The sequence below is a fragment of the Thamnophis elegans genome, chromosome 5 (assembly GCF_009769535.1).
Source record: "Thamnophis elegans isolate rThaEle1 chromosome 5, rThaEle1.pri, whole genome shotgun sequence".
Taxonomy (NCBI): Eukaryota; Metazoa; Chordata; class Lepidosauria; order Squamata; family Colubridae; genus Thamnophis; species Thamnophis elegans.
In genome coordinates, this window is record NC_045545.1 from 44,749,471 (window position 1) to 44,757,853 (window position 8,383).

An 8,383-nucleotide genomic window follows, 5' to 3' on the forward strand; every position below is an offset into this window, starting at 1 on the left:
ACAGTGCTGGCTCTTCAGCTTTGAAACGGAGATGAACACTACCTCCTAGAATCGGGAATGAGTAGCACATGGTATGTGCGAGGAAAACTTTACTTTTACCTTACCAATCTGTGTCCTAGATGCTATATCCTTGCCACCATCTTTTTGGAATCATTTTTGTTGTCTTTATTGCAACATTACTTTCCTTGACTAAACACATAAAACCATATTAAAAGTGTAGATATAAATAATAAATCTTCAGTGTTACAAAGGTTCTGAATAAAACCCAGTGTGGTACCCAAAAGCAGAAAATAACAATTGGACTCATTTTGTAATCTGATGAATTGGAATTTGATTTGTTGCTGCCAGACATGAAGAAGAAAATCTGGTCTGACTATTATAGCCAGGGCAGAAAAGATTGAAAAGGACACAAGTACAAGAAATTCAGAAATAATGGAAATGATGTGTGATGGACTGGATTCTCTTGGCAAGATGGCTGCTGTGTTTTCAGAAAGACCTTTGAACAATGGATGCTGCAGAAATATTTACATCAGAGACTGCAGTAATAGTCCTTGCAAATGAGATGCAATTGCTGATAAGATCTTTAGTTAATGACATTATTAGTAAAAGTCATCTCAGGAATGGTTTTGTTGTTGAGCGTCAAACGAGGATATTTGATCCTGGATGGATTAGAGATAACAATTTGTGATTTGTGATGGATAAAAAACCATTGTAGACTTTCTATGACTTAATTACAATAATAGATTATTGCAGAGAGCTCTGAAGTTTAACTTCCTTGTTGATTAACCTGTTAACTATTTTTATATGTTAATATAAAATAGGTGTATCACAGGTGAATTGATTACTAATAGATGTAAATCTTAAGACCTCTTTGCAAGGGGAGAAAGTTATCTTGCTGTAACATATTTGTTAGTGCTCAACAAGGGGGGGGGGATAATATGAATGCCTGTTTTTTGTCTTTTAATTCACATTTTAAAAAAGTTTTCTTCTAGCTTTGTCTTACTTTTACACTTTTTTCTCTTTTTTTCTTTGGAGTTTGTATTTTAATTTTCTGCATAAAAAAATTTAAAATTAGAAAAGGAACATTAATCCAAAGATTGTAAGCACAAACCCAAAATGTTCTGTTGTTCTCACTCTTGAATTGTCAAATATATCATGAAGGATTTGTGCACAGTGAGATAACAAGTCATTGTGAACATAAATTTATAAAGAGTAGAATTTATAAAGATATATTCATAATTTGTATATGACATAAAAAGCATGTCTAACACATATATTCTCTCCAATAGATTATAGGAAATATTTATACTTTGACAGAATTTTGGGCATTAATTGATTTACTATGTAATCTCCAATAGGAATTTACTATTATGTAGATGCAGACTTACTCTGCTTAGAGCAGATATATTGAAACTAACAGAGTTTACATTAAATGAATTTACATACATTTCAATTGATCTTGTGGGATTGGATTTCATTCTATTGCTATGTTATTGTTTACACACACACAAAACCTTATATAAGCAGCCCAATCTTAAGTAAATTTGCTCAATATAGCTCTTGCTCACTTTAACTGGGTTGAACTCTGTTCACTGGGCATTGCAGTCTTATTATTTTCATAAATGGCAAAGGCTATGAAGAAAGTAAATGTATCAGGGAGGGATGAGGGCGAATGGAAATTCCACATGACCTTGTGTATTTTTCCAGTTCCTATACTTCCAAGGCAAATGTTCCACTTTTATCTGAAGTCCTTGGCACATATCTTTTGAGCATAACCGCTTAGGAAAGTTGAGATTATATTAAGATATCGATATTTAGTACTAATTAAATATATTTCACATTAATATTAGTTCAATGTTAGGACATACCAGAACCTCTTAACAGGCCCTGCTAGCAGTGTTACCATGTTGCTGATATACTTCTGAATCAGGCATGAAATCCTGTTACCTTTGCTACTGGTTCATAACCAGGAGCGCATGTGCACGCTCACTTCACTTGCCCGCAGTGCTTCCGCACATGCGCAAACCATCTGTGATGATATCTGGACAGGTGGGCAGAGACTCCTGCTGCCACCACTACAGCTTCAGCCAAACTGGGGCGAACCGGCAGAATACCATCTATATATATGTACTATAAAAAGCTTTATCATGACATCCTTTTCTTTTTGTATCAGTGACAATTAAAATTAGAGTAATTGAATCTTCAGATTTGATGCTAGTTTCTCTCAAATAGTTTCTTAACGTTTTTGATTCTTGAAAACCACACATGAACTATATTGCTGTTATATTGCACTATATTGCACTAATATAATTGTGGTTAGGTTTGGTTGTTACAATATTTTTCCTTAGTCCAAGATTCAAAGAATTGATGTATCCATGATGTGATGTATCTGTATTTCCCTGCTTCTTGTTTCTCAACTAAAATAGTCAAACATTTTTTTTTCAACAATATATTTTTGGACCAATTCAACAAACTTCAGGATGAAGTTTCTGGTTACCAAAAAAAAGGGGGGGTGCTGTTTTCTCTGTATCCTTTACTGATAAATATTTTTATATATTATCTAGTTATAACCAATAAAACAAACCTAAGATTATTAATTTACTATTTCAAGTTAAACATAATGTCAAACAAGGGGGCCAGATTAACTTATTTTGGGGCAGGGGAACGGAATTCAAAAATTGCATCCAACAATAGCCTCCTATAGCATCTTCACTGATGACTTTGTACTTTTTTTTCTTTTTGGAGTTTTTGAAATCTGGTTATGTATGGAAAAAATGCAAGAAGTCAGAACATGTCCACAATGATCTCTAAGCTCTCTACTGTATAAAATATATCAGAAGAGTGTTGCATGCATTTTGGGGAGGCTTGTTGGAATATATATTTGAAGAGAAATGTTCCCGCCAAAATATCTGTGTTTGTGAGAAATGTTGTAAATTAGACTTTTGTTAGTCTGTCCATACTTTTTCAGACAAGGGATGCCATTGTTACATTGCAGTAGTTAGACAAAGTGGTAAAGTGAGAAGAACTAACAATTTTTTTAAAGAAAGGACAATATCGTGTATGGTGTATCTTGGCTGGAGGTGGGAAGGAGGCACCATTTCAAAAATATCTTGATGAATCTTTGTGGCCTGGCCTGGCTGTTTTTCTGCTGGTGTGAGACAGTTTTTGGAGTGGAAAATGGGCTCCAGTGGAGAAAAGGACACCAACATCAGCACGAGGCCTGATGAGCTGACCTGGCTGCTGGCTAGGGCTGGTGTGGGAAGATTTTAGACAGCAGTCCATTCGTGCAGCCAAGTATATTGGTGTTGGGGACTAACAGCCCTGGGTGGAAACCAGGGGTGGGTTTCAACCGGTTCGTGGCGGTCCCTGCGAACCGGTTGGTCGGCGAACCCGGAAGTAAGTAACTTCCGGGAACGGCGACGGGCCCACCCGCCTGCCCGCGCTCCTTACCCGGTTTTGACGAGTTCTGCGCTTCCACGCATGCGCAGGACACATACAGCACCTGCGCGATCCTCCAGGAGCAGCTGGAGCATCGCACAGACGCTAGTACGCATGCGTGCGCTGCGCGCGTGCACGAGGACACCATCGGCCCCGTTCCAACCGAACTGGTTGGAACGGGGCGAGAAACCCACCCCTGGTGGAAACCCATCTTCTCAGTTGCTGTGGGCATGCTGCCTTCTAAGAAAAAAATGGAGAAAGAGAGAGGGAGAGGGAGGAAGGCGTGAGAAAAAGGAAAGGAGAGAAAACATAGCAGGAATGAAAAGAAAAACCGGAGAAGAAGCTGGAGGGAAAGGCTGAAGAAAACTTGGAGGCTGAAATGAAGCATGTAGGGCAGTGATGGTGAACCTTTTCAGCACGTTTCGCATGGAAACATTGGGGCTGTGCTCCAGAAAGTTGAACTTCCGATTTCTAGCATACCTGCATGCCTGAAAATCAGCTGGCCGGCACACAAGTGCGGGTTGGTTTTCAGAACTCCCGTGTGCACAAAGGGATTGCGCTCTGTAAAAGCCAAACTTCTGGGTTCTGGCGCACATGAGCACCCAACAACCAGCTGCCCATCACACATGCGCACACCAGTTTTTGGCACTGCCGCATGCACAGATAGCTGATTGTTGAGCGTGCATGCGAACCAGAAACCTAGAAGACAAACAGGCAAGGCCGTGTGTGTCAGGTGACATAGCTTCTTGTGCCACTTTGGCCATGTGTGCCATACGTTCACCATCACAGATGTAGGGCAAGTGTCAGTTCCCATTCAGGGAAGAACAGTTCAGGGAAGAACAGTTGCTTTCGTGAAAGAAAGCAAGAAACGATCAGAAGTAGGACTTCCACCCAAGAGCCCTGATTGGAAACAGGAACCTAGCTGTCTGCAGGTGGCGACTTCACCCAAGACCCAGGAGACGACAGTGGGAAATGACTCTTGTTAGAGAAGCCCTGGTCTATGAGGAAGGACTGGGCAGAAGACTCTGAGAAAGGTTCTTCCCCAAGGCAGAAATGGAAAGTTTTTCAACTGAACTGAAAATAGTCATGACATACTGAACACTTTTTGGTAATCCAGTTTGTTTCTCTCCTTTCCCACGGTCTCTTGTCTGGCCCAGTAAAGGACAAAGCTGGAGAGAAAAGGGGAGGAAGCAGGAGAGATAGAGGACAGTAATTGCTGAGATGGAGACCTGGGAGGAAACCTGACATCAGGATTGTCTTTTAAAGATCTGGTGTAAATAACTAAATGTAGCAAAAAGTTTTTCAAAAAGTTTTTCCAGTTGCAATATATGGCTGTGAAAGTTGGACCATAAGAAAGGCTGAGTGCCAAAGAATTGAGGACTTTGAACTATGGTACTGAAGAAGACTCCTGTGTGTCCTTTGGACTGCAAGGCGGTCAAATCGGTCAGTCCTAGAGGAGATCAACCCTGACTGCTCTTTAGAAGGCCAGATCCTGAAGATGAAACTCAAATACTTTGGCCACCTAATGAGAAGGAAGGACTCACTGGAGAAGAGCCTAGTGCTGGGAAAGATTGAGGGCAAATGAAGAAGGGGACGACAGAGAATGAGGTGGCTGGATGGAGTCACTGAAGCAGTAGGCGTGAGCTTAAATGGACTCCAGAGAATGGTAGAGGACAGGAAGGCCTGGAGAAATGTTGTCCATGGGATTGTGATGGGTCAGACACTACCTCACAACTAATAACAAAAAGCTTTCACTGTAGTGTGCTTTTTATGTCACTTGCCACCTTTGTTAAGCAATACACCTCCAATTCAAAAGCAAACCCTGTGACAATCTTATATTTGAATACCTTTGGCTTTGTCCTAGAAAGACTTGGCAATCATTTTAAAATTCCACCAAAAACTATGTGACTTGTACATAGCTTGTCATGCCAGAAAAGGTCATTTGTATTTGATATTGATACATTTAAATGAGTCAAATCATATTTTTGTTCATGTTATCATCCTGACTAAAGAACGAATTACACAAAGGAAACAAGATTTCTTCTGCGTTGTAGGTCACCCTTCCTTCCAATGACTTTGGGAGAATGTTGTCCAATCATCTCAAATCCAGAGCAGTTTTGCTTGGAAAATATTATTTTGCAAGGTCAAGACACATGAGATTGCAAATACTTACAGTTCCTTTTGCATTTGAAGAGTGCAAAATTATGTGATGTTTTAGCCATCATAGGTTGTAGTACTTTCCTTCAAAAGACAAATTTCTAGTCTTTCTAGTGTTGCTCTTAGTATGACCATAAGAACTTCTATAGGAGAGTTGCTGGGCCAGGCCAAAGATCCATGTAGTCCAGTATTCTGTGTCTTGTGGTAACCCATCCAACACATTTAGAAAGCTCACAGATACAGATTTCTGCTCTTATTCCCTATCAGCTGGAGAAGACATTCTGTGACTCATCTGTGATTCATGTGTAGTACATAAGCCATTAAAACCAAAGGTTTTTGCAGTAGGCAGGATGCATAAATAAATAAATTTTGTAACAACTATGAATCTACCCTGTTCTCTTTTTAAATGTTCTGGTGGCCATCACCACCCATCTGATGACAATGAACTCTAAATGTATTCATGGGTCCAAAAAGGGAACATTTGGACTAAAGTACATCTTTTCCTTATTTGAACCAATTTATAATAGTGTTGTTAAGCTAATAAGAAAATGTAGGAAGGTTTTAAAAAACTGCTCAGATCCCATAATAAAAATACACCAATATTACCTTGAACTAATACCCAGATTCTACAATTTTAATTCAATCAGTATGAAACCAGTTTGAGGCAAAATTTGGAAAGCAAGGAAGAATTTTCACGTTTTAACATTTAAAGAATTGGCCCATATATGTGCCAGTTTGTGTGCGACCAAATGTTTTTAAGTTGAGAATAGTTTGGGAAGGAGCAGCACATCTCATGGTGTTGGGGTCCCAATATGATGGTGTCCATCAGATTGTTTGCTCTTTTCTCCTCCTCCCCCCTCCCACTGGTCTTTTTGCCTTCTTTCTGTTAATTTTTCAGTCTTCACTGCACATTTCACTCTCATTTTTAACTAATATATTGGAGGATAAAGCCTAAATTACCACCAGCAGCAAAAAGAGTTTATGTGGAGAAAAGAAGTAAGAAGATGCACCAATGGGTAAACGTGGGGAGGGCGAAGAGCAGAGGTGGTATTCAGCCAGTTCTGACAGGTTCTGGAGAACTGATAACAAAACTTTTGAGTAGTTCGGAGAACCGGTAAATATACTGGCCCCAGCTTGCTGCCTCCCTGCCTCCCAGCTGATCTTCTTTTGCTTCTGTGAACAGGAGAACGGAGCTAGAAAGCAGGTTAGTGGGATGGGGAGGGAATTGGGATTTTGCAGTAACCTTCCCCCTGGAGTGGGGAGGGAATGGGGATTTTGGGATATCCTTCCCCTTGTCACGCCCACAAAGCCTTGGCACGCCCACAAAGCCACATACATAGAACCAGTAGTAAAGAAAAATTGAATCCCACCACTGCGGGAGAGGGATTGTCATGCATCTGGTATCCTGCATGGGGTCTCTTTATAATTTTGTCCTCAACTCTGGGTCTCGATATTTACTGTATATATTTCCAAAGGCAGAAATTGGGAATATGGGCTGACTGAAAGAAAGAGATGGAGAGGAAAAAAAATACCATCTTCTGAAACAGGTATTTGTCTTTTGTGTTTTGGGGGGTGGGACAGAATGATGGCATCACATTATTTTGCATTTTGAATTTCAGGCCACGCATTCACCTTATAATCTGCTTGCTCATGTCTCCATATTAGCAGCTAGCTTTTTGCAGAATAATATTTTATGGTTAGCCAAGGCTGCTGCCATGGCAGTCTATTAAATTCCAAATATAGCCAGATATAAAAAGGGGCAAACATTCATGCCATGAGAATCTCTGAGCCTCTGAGAGCTTCCTATTCGTTCCCCAATCTCACTTTGAAGTTGGCCCATGTGCTTCAGTTCAAACCCATCTGTTGGCCTTACAGTGCTGAGCCCAACAGCAAAAATCACTTCCTTACCTTGAGCTGCAGGAAGACAAATTGAGGCAGGAATGGGGAAATTGATAAATAAAAACAAAATGGTTGGAATAAGGTGTCATCAAAATTAATTGAATAGAAATAAAAAATAGAAACTTCACAGAGAAAGTGTTACCGAGTCAGAAATAAATAATTTCTGCTGCCAAACATTTGCTGATATTTTGGAATTGGAGATCCAGAACTACTTTCAAATTGATGCAAGGTTTTGTGTGTTTGTGTGTGTGGAAAGTATCATTTTCTAAATGTGGTTTAAAAGTATGCATTTTCTTTATGTGGCCAAAGTATTCTAACAGTAATTACATGACAGAGATCCAGTACTTATATAATTTATATACACTACGGGTAATATACTTCATTTTACAATATAACACACATAACAATAATGAAAGTATCTGCATGTTACAAGGGGGAAAATAATCTTATCAAGCATGGTACATGTCCAGGCCCTGTAATTATTGGCTTCTATCCGCAATCATGGATGAGAGTTCTTATGAGGTGAATATTTTATAGTTGAATACTTAACCCAATTTAAGCAGAAATACAAACTTTCAAACCATGTCAGAAGAATTTTTGTTCCTGTTTTCAGAAATTTTTTTTTGCAAAATTAATATTGATTATGTGTCTTTTGTGGCAAATCTGGCTTCCTTCTTTCTTTCCATTATTAAATACTTTCTATCCATCCTATTGAGCAGATCTCAGAGAAAAATGTGATCCATAAAACAACCCAACACCACTCCCCTACCTTCTAAAATAACAATTATGAACATTTTATTTCACACAAGCATACCATGTGTGGATGAAAGGTTTCAGGCAGTGGTTTGTTTGATTAAAGCATACTGGCTGGGAAACTGTGAGAGTTGGT